General features: G+C 43.4%; 1 protein-coding gene across 1 annotated transcript in view; it reads right to left on the bottom strand.

The window, feature by feature from the left end:
* LOC126187963 (cytotoxic granule associated RNA binding protein TIA1) overlaps window positions 1-14,322 on the bottom strand; it is a 1,542,843-nt gene that overhangs the window by 526,050 nt on the left and 1,002,471 nt on the right. The window contains exon 3 of the mRNA XM_049929345.1: window positions 237-312. The gene's annotated coding sequence lies outside the window, so the exon portion shown is untranslated. The remainder of the gene's footprint in view (window positions 1-236; window positions 313-14,322) is intronic.

Here is a 14,322-nt window from a genome sequence, read left to right as displayed (position 1 = left end):
TACTTCAGCATTTCATATTGCTCTAGATCGCTCCTGTACTTGAGTGATATCATGCATATATAATTCTATTTACAGGTGTTGACTGACAGAATGTTCTCTTGCTCAAAAACTAAGGTCTAATCCCTGAAAATTAATACCATAATTGAATGAAATACTGACGTTGATTTAGTCTTAAGCAAAATATATGAAGCAATAAGAGCTTTAAAGTGGGTAGTAATGATTGTCGTAACACTTACCGCCTTCTTGACGAAAGAGACGAAGCCATATCCTTTGGATTTCAGTGTCTGCGGATCCCTCACTACTCTACAGTCCCTGAAAACAGAAGAAAAACGAGATTCAGTGCCAGAACAAAACGCTGCACTTTAAAATGTGGATACGAGTAGGCGACGCAAGCAACAAAAAAAAACCTTCTCAATTTACCAGACGAGTGTTCCCAAGACAATAGACGGAGAACCACTTGTTGCTCGCAAGTCTTTTGGGCATTGTTCGCGGATGTTGCTGGTGAATATGTCCGCTGCTGCGAGGAGAAAATAAGAATAGAGACAGTCTCCAGTGAAATCACTAATAACGCAGCAACAGAATTAAAGCAGTGTTAACGCTTATTGATTTCTTTACATTTTTCTTAATTTTTTCTAATTAGAAAGTAGTCTCACTTTTGAACAACATTATTCATTTCACAGCTGATTTTGTCAGCTTAGATTTTACGTACTAGGCTGAAACAGTATGCTCTTACTTTATATCTTCCGTGACCTTTTTTGTGTATTTCATCATCTACATTAAAAAGTCTAATCTCTCTACTATTGTGGAAATATCCAGCATTCGAACCTGTCGAGAGACGTCAGCACTACGGAAACTGACATTTCATAAAAGATATTGTATTTGATTCTTATAAAAGATGCAATTACTCAATAAGACGTGGAGCAATTGCTTCCTGTAGAGATATAGATCTTAAGCGAAATGACATTATTTGCGAACAACGCTTTCTTTATCGAAGCTGACTGTGCCAGAAAGAGGACTAATAGCCTAACTCGACTTCTTCGTGAAAATAATTCGATAATGGACGAGCTAACAAGAGAACTCCTGTTGAAGACTCTCACGCTATTATTACAATGCAGTATTTCGCAAAAGAGTAGAACTTATTTTTTAAGTGACCTTTAAAATACCTATAATAATGCCAACTGTATGTGGAACTGAATGTTAGTAATGTCACCCACTGGATTGAAATTATGTTTGAACTCTCTTACACCCTGTCTGAAGATCGACTCGACCATTTGTAGGGTAAAAATGCATGTAATGTAAACACTAAAGTTATTTCTTCAAGATGAGCGCTTTGCACGAGTACAGATGTTTAGTTCGTGGAAATACAGCAGTAATTGGTTTATCGTGACGAATTTGTATTGGGACTCAATGGTTTCATTTCTTTGACTCATAGCTAACAACGTGAGCGCCAGTTGTCTTTTACCGATGATAGATAACGTTTCTTTTGTGCACCTGAATAAAATATAAACGTGATGTCGTTGGGACTAGTGGACTTACAATACCAGTGTTGCCTGGGAATGAGGGGATGATGAAATGCAAACAACAGGTGTATGTAAGAAAAAGTTTTTACCAAATATTGGAATCGAATTGATTGCATGTAAAAGGGTGGAGCATTCTATTCCGCAGAAAGAAATGGGCTTTAGCTGCAAAGCAAAAGACTTTCGAAGGCACATTTAAGAGTTTGAGTTACAAGACAAGAAGTTTACAACATTTTTTTAAAGGACATATTGGAGATTCTCTTCTGACACAGACCAACAAGGTACTGATTTTATGACTTTTTCCAAAACATCAAGAAATGTGAAGGGCAATAAGGGGTAGAAGGCAAAGAAAGAAACAATTAACGTACTGACAGAATGCAGCGTATCCACTGAAGAAGAGTATCTATTCTGAAAATTAGAACTAAAAGAGAAGGATTTTTGATTTTAGTTGTAAAACATATTACAGTACTGCTGATGTTTTGAATAATTAATGCAGTGCTGTATTTGTTAGAAGAAAGGAAGAAAGAGGATGTTTATTGACTTGGGAGACAGAAACGTAGATACTCGATACTACTACTGCGATACTGATGTTTAACCTTTCGTATAACACAGTGAAAAATAGGAGGCAAAATAATTTAGCAAAAATGAAACAAGGCTTAGGAGCACGGAATGTGAAGTACTTTCTTGCACTGATACTGAAATTATTCCTCAAAATTTGGAGATTGTGACACAAAAGGCAATTTATATACCGCGTCCTTTCAGAGGGCATTTGGGAAACTGAATTATGAGATGCCGCCTGTCATAAGGAGCAGCTTCGACTTCCTTTAAATTTTGTTTTTCCTTTTGGCATTTAGTTCCCCATTCGGAAGAATTCCCATTCGCGGTGATTCAAATGGTTCAAATGGCTCTGAGCGACTTAACTTCTGAGGTCATCAGTCGCCTAGAACTTAGAACTAATTAAACCTAACTAACCTAAGGACATCACACACGTCCATGCCCGAGGCAGGATTCGAACCTGCGACCGGAGCGGTCGCCCGGCTGCAGACTGTAGCGCCTAGAACCGCACGGCCTTCGCGGTGATTACGACGAGGGTAAATTACAGCTATGTGTACTATGGTGGGGATTTTCATTCTGGCGTTTTCCTTAGAACCAGAGGATTACACAGACAGGATTTGCCCTATTACTCGGAAACATGGCTAAACCAATCAAAATGATAGTTATTGACATGCCCGCGCTTTGGCAACGTTTAAATTACGAGCGGCTTTCAGTAAGTAAAGTAATATGAAACTCTATGGCTGATTAAAACTGTGAGCTGGACCGAGTCTCGAACTAGGGACCTTTGCCTTTACGGGCAAGTGCTGGCGGAGTGCATTCTCCGCTGGGCCAAACAGATGGAAGTCGGAAGGTACCAGATCCGGGCTGTAGGGTGGATGACAGACGCCTTGCCCTACGATTCACCGTGCTTTTGTTTTCTTCCAGATCTCTGCACACATTCTGCAAATATCAGCTGTGTTCGTATTTTTCGCCAAAAGAAACTCAATGACAGTTCTCTGCTTGGTACGCAACTCCGTTACAGACGCCATTTTGAAGGGTATGCACAGTGCTGCCACCTACTGGACCTTCACGAAACTTTAGGGGCTAAAGCGGAATTATTCAACGATATCCCACACAAATTCCGCATTTTTGCAACCGAAACGGGGCAAGGAGAAAGTGTGTTGCATTACGTACTGAACGCCCCTCGTATCTTTCTCTGGCTGTGACACATTGTCCCGGAATCTGCAGTCTCATTTATGATGACCGGTTGCAGTTCTCATCCAGACAATCAGAAAACCTTGTGAATCGTGTGCGTGCAGTTACCTTATCAAAATTCCACCCCTCGTCACCCACATTGAACTTCTCTGAATCTCTTGTGCTAGCCGCAAACTGGATTGCAATAACCCCATTGTCTCGCCTCTGATCATTAACGCTGGTATGCTGGCACGCCTTCACAAAGACATTCCTCCATCCCTACACCTACACATACTCCATATCCTGTCTCAATGTAGCTTCAATCAACTCAATCTCCAAGGCAACTAGATCTTTCCCGATATTTAATCTTCCTACCAACTTTAACCCTTACCCATCTATCCTACTCCACATCAGGACCACTCTCATCTTTTCTCCCTCCATACATCGCTGTCTCCTTCCTCTTGTAGCCTCTACCTCCTCAAACAGCACTATGCTCCCAACCCTCTGTCTTTCCCACTGTTTCTATTCCCACTATGTGTTTCACCTCCTACCTATCATCTCCATGGTGTTCAAACCTTGCAGACTTTGACTCTTTACCCACACCCCTCAACCTCTGGGGAACGTATGCTCTCCTCCCTCATTGCTTCTCACCCACTGCAGGTCTTTCAGACGCTAAGAAAGAGCAATGTTCCAGTGAGGGGTGGAGGGGGAGATGCAAAAGGCAGGAGGAATCTGTAGAGGGATAGTGGGAAGATGGAAAGGGAATGGTGAGAGGCTGAGGAGGATATGGTCAGAGGAAGGAGGCGGAAGAATGGTCAGAGAGAGGAGGTGGAGCAAATGGACAGAGAGGGAGAAGGAAATAAAGAGACAGAGAAAGTGGGGAGGCGATAGAGGTGGGAGGATGAGGTGGACAGACAGAAGGAGGAAGCAGTGTGCGATTTGTGGTTTTACCAGTGGGGGGGATGTCTTAGGAGGTTAGTATAATTACATATTACCCATGGTTAAACATTTATTTATAAATAGATGCTAATGCTGAAACTCACTATTCACGCGTATGCACTATCAGAAAAGCCATCCCTTGTTATATCTTTAAAAGTACATTATAGGTAAAGCTTATTTACAAAATCATCTACATACAGGTATACGACGGGAATTCAAACAGTAAAAGGCATATTTGTGAAAAGCTGCACTTATTCTGATGATAGAAAACTGAAACATGCGTTATTTTTCTACGTAATCTCCCTGGACTTCAATGCAGTTTTCCCGACGTTTTACGAGTTTTTTTTTTATTTCATCATTAAATACGTTTTTCGGTCGCATCTGTAACCAATTTTGCACCGAAACAATGACGTCTTCATCACTTTCAAATCTTCTTTCCTGTAGTGCTTCCGTTAAGGGTCCAAACATGTGAAAATCGCTTGGAGCCAGGTCTGGACTGTATGGTGGACGTTGCAGCACCTCGAATCTCAACTCCTTTATTGCGTCGGCTGTCCGTTTGGCAGAATGTGGGCGAGCGTTATCTTGCTGCAGGATGACACCTCTTCACAGTTTTCCACGACGTTTGGATCTGATAGCAGGTTTTAGTTTCGTACGCAACACATCACATCCACCATACAGTACAGACCTGGCTCTAAAGCCTCGTTTACGCTGGGGCGACGTCTTGCAACACTGTGGCATGCTACGGAAATGTGGCGTGCGTCGTCTTGTAGCATGCTACAACAGGCAACATCTTGCGGCGTATGTTGCATACGGCAGGTTAATTTATACCAAAGCCACAGAATTTGTGCCACACGTGTGTCGGTCTTACAGTATAAAGGACGATAAAGTATCGCAGCGATGGCCTACTTGGTACTTGCACATGCAGCTAACAACGGAAATGAAAACCAAAGGAAAAGAAAACGATGGTTGAAGAGACTATTTAAAGAAGGTCCACGAAATAGTATCCAAGGAACTAGAAGCAGACGACGGTGCGTTATTTAGTAATGTGTGCTTTTCTCCGAGGCGCGTTAGTCCGCGCCATACCGCTGCCAAAAGGTGACCTAACGATAAATGTTCGCACAGGTACCGGGTCGGACACCACCCTGTGTCAGGGCCCGGGGTGGGAATTTCAGCCCCCGGTTCGCCCAACTCTGCGGTACGACTGCTGCGGTATGACTGCCACACTACTTCCCTCGCAAGGTCGAAAGTAAACGGATGACGCACGTTAGACGAAAGCAACAATGGCAACATGAGAACGATGTTTTGAAATGCTTAACTATTACATAACACTTTTTCAAAATTAATAAGCAAACATATTAACAGTAAGACTGTATTAAAAACTTTCAGTGTTCGGCTTCACAAATTTAAATTATATGTAAAGTTTTACTCCAGTGCGTGGGAGATAAACATCCCAGGTTGGGATGCATAAACTAAAGCCAGAGGAGGGGATGGTCTGATGCAGAGCGGGGGAAATCCCCCCCCATCCCCCCCCCCCTGCAAATCGCACACTGGGAGGAAGATTTGAACAAGGAGAAGAGGAGTAGGAGTCGTGTTCAGTATGTGTGCGCCGAATGGATATGCGTGTGAAGTTGTGAGAAAAAGGCTAGTAAATAAATAAAGAATACTACCTGTATATTTAGATACAAAACATTTCACATAAAATATCTCAAAGACAGATATTTGGAAATAAAACCAAGAGCCTTCCCAAAAAAGTGTACTTTCAGGATCCAATGGACAGAAGTTGATGGAATATTTGTAGCAAATTTGTGAGAGATTTACTTGTAGAAACATCGGAGAGCATGCAGCCTGCAAGGAACATAAGAAGCCAGAATATTTCAGCGGAATCGTTGGCTCGGTACGGAAGGCAGGTAGCTTTTAGAGGTCGAGGGACGTCGAAGTTGGCCGGAGCTTGAGGTTAAGGGCAGCGCCGCGCGGCGGGGGGTCGGGGAAGAAGATAGAGCCCGCTGACGGAGGAGCCTTCCACGTAATCAGTCTTATTGACGTGGGCTGCCCTGTCTGACGGCCGGCCCGCCACAAAGAGATACCTCTGGCCGCTCATCCGCCGCGGCGGGCTTCGTTATAGCGGCCGCGCCGCGCCGCGCCGGCCCTGATGAAGAGTTGTGGCCCAACAGTTCCCTCCCGCGAGTATTCATTTTAATGTAGCGCCGCGCCGGACCAGTTTATGGAGCGCGTCACGCCCTAATAGAGCCACATTTCGTGACGCGGCCGTCTGCCGCTGTTGAAGGCTGATGTTGCCAACAGCGGGGGCTGGCTGAAGCTTCCACTGGCGCATCCACCCGACGATGTCTGTTTACTCTTTCGATACTCATTAAGCTGTTTGTGTATGATGTGTGAAGCACCACATCTTCTTTCAATTTCCTCTTCGTCTGTTTTCGCTCTCACTACTGCAATAAGCGATTCGCAGGGGCGTTGCAACACCAGCGATACTATATTTGGCAACGTTACCCGTAATCGTTAGCGACAGTATTGCTAAGTACTGATTGATAATGTGTTTAATACAAAGGACTTGTTTATAATACAGAGCGAAATGTAAGCTGTTCAAAATGGCTCTGAGCACTATGGGACTTAACTGCTGAGGTCATCGGTCCCCTAGAACGTAGAACTACTTAAACCTAACTAACCTAAGGACATCACACACATCCATGCCAGAGGCAGGATTCGAACCCGCGACCGTAGCGGTCGCGCGGTTCCAGACTGTAGCGCCTAGAACCGCTCGGCCACCCCTGCCGGCAAATGTAAGCTGTGTTTTCATGAACCAACCAGAGTGTAATATCAAAACTCAACCAGTTTCCAAAGGTAATAAATAAATAATACTGATAATATGTGATGTTACAGTCTGCTGACAGCAAGCTATGTTCATTAGTGCACTTCTATTTCCGGTGTGATACATTGATCATCTCATCTTCACACTTACATTAAGGTATTAGTGGCTATGGTACAATACCGGACTTGACACGTATTAAGTATCAATATCACTACCTAAAATAGCATCGATTCCTCGATAGTATTGGAAAAGAATATCTACGTTGACAGTATGGTGAGGTACTGGATCCTCGTGTGTTTTTAAACTATTATTTCACAAAAAGGACTTATGAAGAACACAAGGCGAAATTTCGAAATTATTCTATATTTGTCTGAATCAACTAGAGCATAAAATCAATACTGGAAGCACTGTTTCAGGATACTGGATTTTTGATTAATATTACCGGTTCTCTGCCTCGTGATGACTCGGTGTTGTGTGGTGTCCTTAGGTTAGTTAGGTTTAAGTAGCTCTAAGTTCTAGGGGACTGATGACCATAGGTGTTACGTCCCATAGTGCTCAGAGCCATTTGAACCATTTGAACCATTACCGGCATATGTTGGTGAAATCTGATCCATTTTTACACACTGTGCTTAGTACGTAATTTTTCTACTGCATTTGTGTTACCTTCATATTACATACATACCATAGCTACGCCAGAAAATTTTAATTATCATTAGACGACTACAGAATCGCTATTATGTTTCCCAACACCTTTCATCACTTCCGACGTTAGCACAGAATGGTTCAGTATTACGTTACCACGCAAATGGTAGATATATGTTCCTTGTCACGAAATGCGTACTGAAATGATTTTAAATTGTCATTGCCGTTATTCGTGATGTACATAGTGATCTCACCTACTCACCATCAGGTTTAACACACAGAAATTTCGCAGTGCGGAAGTTGAATGTCGAATATGTTTAGTGCGTGTTTAATAGATACAGATTCATCCCCTTTGTGTGGTAATATAAAGTTGAATATAATTTTGAATTATTCTCCACTTTAATATTTATTATGATATCTGTAATTATCCATTACTTTTTATACCTACTGATACGATAGGCGTACAAACAAAACAATGAATATTTACTGATATCAGTAATATCGGTAGGTACTTCGGTTTTTCACGCTTGATAGCGTCGGTCACAGTATCTCCTTTAATTTCTATGTTTTTTAACTCTTTATTTCTTCATATTCGACATCGCCCCCCCCCCTCCTATCTCTCCCTATTCTGAGCCGCTATTTTCATCTCTGCGGATTTACACACTCAAGATTCTCGAGACTCCATTTGCATCTACGAATATCTGCCCCGATCGAATCCACTTTGCAGATTCATGACGTGGCTGGTGAGCCGGAGAGGGTGGATGTGGTTTTCAGGTGGTTTACAACATGTCAGTATGTGAACGCTGGGCTGGTACTCACTGTCTCAGATACATGTCAGGCAAACGTGTAGGAAACGTTATCACACTTGCACATGGGATCAGACAGAAGGGGTACACATATTTCGACCAGCGAGAAGTGGGTTGACCTAAGGTGTTTAGTCTGTTCAGACCCTTAATCAGCAGCAACAGTATCTGCCTGAACTTACAACTTATCATCTCTACTACTCCATAAACTACCAAGTTACTGCCTTAACAGTTTTGAACTGCTAAGCCGTCTGTTCCCGCGGACATGGATATTCCAAAATATTTTTCCTTCTTTTATCCGAGAGACATCTACGGAAAAAATTCTTTTACAATTGCATGACCTAAATGGTCAATTAAGGCGAGTATTGAGAAACACGAAAGAAATTTTCAACTCTGGACTAACAGTTCTATTACGGACCGCACAGTAATGTGAAATGAAGCTTAAGTGCCAGCTAATCCAGAAGGTATATTACACACGTCGAACACAAGTAACAACTGACATAACGGGAAAGGGAAAACACAACTATCTCGCGGTATACAGAGTTCACCAATGGGAAAGCAGCGGTGGCTCAATTTAAACGCAGATAGTTAACGGGCGCAGATGGATCTGAAAGCACATCTGAAAGCTAGCCAATCAGAAAACGCCAGACGCACCGTAGCGTGAAAAGCTAAATGTAAACTGAAGTTTAAAAACTACAATGTACACTCAGCTACACACAACGCAAAAGCGATAATTTAATGTGTTTCGATGCCTGCATCAGAAATTTCTTCACATAAGGACTATCAGTGGACGGAGAGCATTTGCAAGCGTTCATCAATGCAAAGAAGTCGTATTAATATAATCTGTATCTGCAGTTCTATAAAAGTAAATCAGTATATGCTGGAAGTGAACGCCGGTGACGATAAAGTGTTAGATATTCATGCGTGGCCTCTCCTCTACATTTCTGTGTTTTTACCTTTTCTCCCTTATACAATAGTGACATTGCTGCTATGATATTGTGCAGATGAAAGTTTTTAAATGCTTTACATTCAATGAAGATTCTTGCTTAATGTGTTAAATGAGAGCACTGGCGTTGTGTGTACTTTTCATGTTAAGTTGATCTACAGTATCACATCCAATCATGGATACACTAAGAGTAAATTAAGTTGTAGGTAAGCAGAGAAATCAGTCCGAGGAAAGCCATTAAAATGCAAGCCATGCTTGATGGCGAAACAATGGGGCGGAGGAAACGTTTCTTGTAACATTTCTGGCCCTTGTTGCCAAGATTGTTTCATTGTCACACAAACCATCGTAAGTGTTATAGCAGGCACGTGACATCACAAATAGGTACTGATGGGTGAGTTCCTGTTTTTAGCCTACATGGAACCCATGGAGAATGGTATTGCCAGATATGCCCATAGCGTGCGCCAAAATCTATAAATTCAATGTCATTTACTAATTAAACAAAGTGACAAATAAGAATTTGAAAAAGTCTAAAATGTCTCTTCAATTAACTCATTAGGATGTACTTATTCAATAAGCAGACTGTAGTTTTTTCTGAAGAAGAAAACATATTAACAGCCGAATTATTTCGCGCTTTGTCAGATTGTCACGAAAAATACCCAAGAATGTGATCCACAGGGGCAGTGAGTTAGTCGTGGTGTTCGCCTTACCCCGTCAGCAATGTTGTTGCGTATTGACGAGTAAACTGAGACGTACACAAGCTGAACAAATGAAACACTTGAAAAAGTTACTCGTCCGTCCTGGCGGAACTTCGGGGAGTGGAAAAGTTAGTAGACGACAGTACTTCATTTCTCGTTTCGCTGCATCTCAGAGCGGCTTGGTCTGCAGGTAAACATATTTAGGAATCTAGTTAATTTAATTCTCGTTTTTTAGTGTTGAAGGACGTCTACTGCCTATATAAATAAAAATGTAAGTGTTCGTCTGTACAGACTCTTGTAGCTCCGAAAGTTCTTAGCCAATTGCCTTGAAGTTTTGACACAACGTTGCATTCGAATACATGCGTGTTTTCACATACCTAGTGGTATGATATATAAATGTAAAGTGTGTAACAATTATAAGTGCATGTACTTTTATAAATGCTATCTTAATATGTACATACATCAGTTTGTTGATTCTAATTTCTCTACAGTCTCCCCACAAACACATCACAAACTTTACGACGTGATGTTTTCTGTGTGGTCGTGACTACACCACAAGTGGACTACGCCTGTCTGTATAGACTAACCGTCATCTGTCCTTGTGCCCACATTTCAATACCTGGCCTTCTGCTGGATGTTCTTGGACGTACGGCCCAAACTAAAAACGTATAAATTGTTGTGTCTATAATTATTAGTCTGCAAATAACGTGCATACATATGTAATGTCGTTCAGCACACTCTACTCAGTAATCAACAGAAATATTTGCAAGCATACCTAGAACACCCAGTATATAAAATATACAAATGGGGTAAATTGTTAACAAAAATCTCATGTTCGTTTGTTCAAAATCTTAAATCTCCAAAATTTCTTCATCGGTTGCTTTCAAATATTAATACAATGTAGCATACTACTAAGCGTGTATTTTATATGTCTATTTTTAATACATACAATAAATATGCAATGTACGTTGTAAGACAAAAGGAAAAGACCACGAAGGAACTATCCCAACGAGATATATTTACTCGATCAATTTCTTGTCTCTTAATGTATCAGAAGAGCAGAAAAGCGGATGTACAGTGGTTGTGTGTATATACACATCTCGGTTCCGAGAGTTTCGGAACCTGTAGAGAAAAGTGAAATAGAGATCAACATATTTCCGCCCTTTTTATTGCTCATCAAAACCACACATTGCATGTTGTACCACCATACAGCGAGACCTTCAGAGGTGGTGGTCCAGTAGCACGTCCTTTTGTATTGACGCATGCCTGTATTCGTCGTGGCATACTATCCACAAGTACCTCAAGGCACTGTCCCACTCCTCAACGTCTATTCGGCGTAGATCCCTCAGACTGGTTGGTGGGTCACGTCGTCCACAAACAGATCTTTTCAATCTATCCCTAGCATGTTCGATAGGGTTCATGTCGGAGAACGTGCTGGCCACTTTAGTCGAGTGATGTCGCTTTCCTGACGGAAGTCATTCACAAGATGTGTACGATGGGGGTGCGAATTGTCGTCCATAAAGACGAATGCGGCCAGTATGCTGCCGATATGGTAACAACACTATCGGTCGGAGGATGGCATTCACGTATCCTACAACCGTTACGGCGCCTTTCATGAACATCAGCGGCGTACGTCGGCCCCACATAATGCCACCCCAAAACAGCAGGGAACCTCCACCTTGCTGCACTCGCTGGACAGTGTGTCTAAGGCGTTCTGCCTGACCGGGTTGCCTCCAAATACGCCTCCGACAATTGTCTGGTTGAAGGCATATGCGACACTCATCGGTGAAGAGAACGTGATGCCAATCTTGATGTTGTTGACCCATTTTTACCGCTCTGCATGGCGTCGTGGCTGCAAAGACGGACTTCGAGATGACCGTCGGGAGTGAAGTTGCGCATCATGCAGCCTATTGCGCACAGTTTGAGTCGTAACACCACGTCATGTGGCTACACCGGAAGCATTATTCAACATGGTGGCGTTGCTGTCAGGGTTCCTTCGAGCCGTAATCCGTAGGTAGCGGTAATCCACTGCAGCAGTAGCCCTTGAGCGGCCTGAACGAGGCATGTCATCGACAGTTCCTGTCTCTCTGTATCAACTCCATGTCCGAACAACATCGCTTTGGTTCACTCCGAGCCACCTGGACACTTCCCTTGTTGCGAGCCTTCCTAGCACAAATGAACAATGCGGACGCATCGAACCGCGGTATTGACCGTCTAGGCATGACTGAACTACAGAAAACACGAGCTCTGTACCTCCTTCCTTGTGGAATGACTGGAACTGATCGGCTGTCGGACCCCTCCATCTAATATTCGCTGCTCATGCATGGTTGTCTACATATTTGGCCGGGTTTAGCGACATCACTGAACGGTCAAAGCTACCGTGTCTTTGATAGAATATCCACAATCAACGTCTATCTTCAAGAGTTCTGGGAACCAGGGTGATGAAAATTTTTTTGATGTGTGTATGTATGAAAAACGTTTCGAGATCTCGTTTTTGACAGAGTTCGTTAAAGTTTTACGCGATACTCTAATGGATTTTCAGACGGATCATATGTATACAGGGTGTTACAAAAAGGTACGGCCAAACTTTCAGGAAACATTCCTCACACACAAATAAAGAAAAGATGTTATGTGGACATGTGTCCGGAAACGCTTAATTTACATGTTAGAGCTCATTTTAGTTTCGTCAGTATGTACTGTGCTTCCTCAATTCACCGCCAGTTGGCCCAATTGAAGGAAGGTAATATTGACTTCGGTGCTTGTGTTGACATGCAACTCATTGTTTGGGCAGGCACTGTTGGTGATGTCTTGACTGGGCCCCATGTTCTTCCACCTACGCTCAATGGAGCACGTTATCATGATTTCATACGGGATACTCTACCTGCGCTGCTAGAACATGTGTCTTTACAGGTACGACACAACATGTGGTTCATGCACGATGGAGCTCCTGCACATTTCAGTCGAAGTGTTCGTACACTTCTCAACAACAGATTCGGTGACCGATGGATTGGTAGAGGCGGACTAATTCCATGGCGTCCACGCTCTCCTGACCTCAACCCTCTTGACTTTCATTTATGGGGGCACTTGAAAGCTCTTGTCTACGCAACCCCGCTAACCAAATTTAGAGACTCTTCGTGGTCGTATTGTGGACGGCTGTGATGCAATACGCCATTCTCCAGGGCTGCATCAGCGCATCAGGGATTCCATGCGACGGAGGGTGGATGCATGCGTCCTCGCTAAGGGAGGACATTTTGAAACTTTCCTGCAACAAAATGTTTGAAGTCACGCTGGTACGTTCTGTTGCTGTGTGTTTCCATTCCATTATTAATTTGATTTGAAGAGAAGTAATAAAATGAGCTCTAACATGGAAAGTAAGTGTTTCCGGGCACATGTCCACATAACATATTTTCTTTCTTTGTGTGTGAGGTATGTTTCCTGAAAGTTTGGCCGTGCCTTTCTGTAACACCCTGCATATCTATATAGAGGAGGAGGTGGATAGGGAGGCGGAACGGGAGGAGATGGAGAGATAGGGGCGAGGAAAAGAAGGAGGAGAGGTTGGACAGAGAAAGAGGGATGGGGGAGGCAGTGGAGGAGTGGAGGAGTGACAGAGGCAGGGGGGAAGAAGGAGATTAGGACGCATATCTAATCCCCATGCATATTAGAAACGTGTACTTTCTCTCTTCTTTGTTTCCATTGAACCAGACTGAGCTACAGCAACGCGAGGCCGTGTACAGCTAGTACATAATAAAAAGCGGCAATGATTTCGTTTAAGAAATTATAATACGGTTAGGTCGACGAAATGACAGGGAACGTTTTGCGGCAGCTGTTCTACACTGTGTCATTTCGGATATGATGTGTGGGTATGGAACTGAGTGAAACGGTAAATGCAAGAATTCTTCGCCTGTGTCGTGGCGACACGGAGAGAACCGGCAGCAGCAGGTTTCGGGGTTAAAAGCGGCTGTCGACATCGGCGCGCCCGTGTAGTCCTGCTGGGAGCGCGAAAGAAGGCGATGTCGGCCGGCAAGCCCCAGCGCGGTGCCGATACGGCCGCATTAAAGTTGCACGCTTCGACTCCCGTAATGAGCTGCAAATTATTCAGCAGCGGCCGACGGCCTGGGAATAATCACGGCGGCCTGCTGCACCCCCCCCCCGTCCTCCCCCACCACCTCCCTCCCCAACGTTCGTTACAGTTTCCGGCCGCGCTTGTCCACGCGGGGCACGAATCCCG

This window comes from Schistocerca cancellata, chromosome 5 (genome assembly GCF_023864275.1).
Source record: "Schistocerca cancellata isolate TAMUIC-IGC-003103 chromosome 5, iqSchCanc2.1, whole genome shotgun sequence".
Lineage (NCBI taxonomy): Eukaryota > Metazoa > Arthropoda > Insecta > Orthoptera > Acrididae > Schistocerca > Schistocerca cancellata.
The sequence above is the reverse complement of the archived record's forward strand: the minus strand, read 5'-3'. Positions and strand labels throughout refer to the sequence as shown.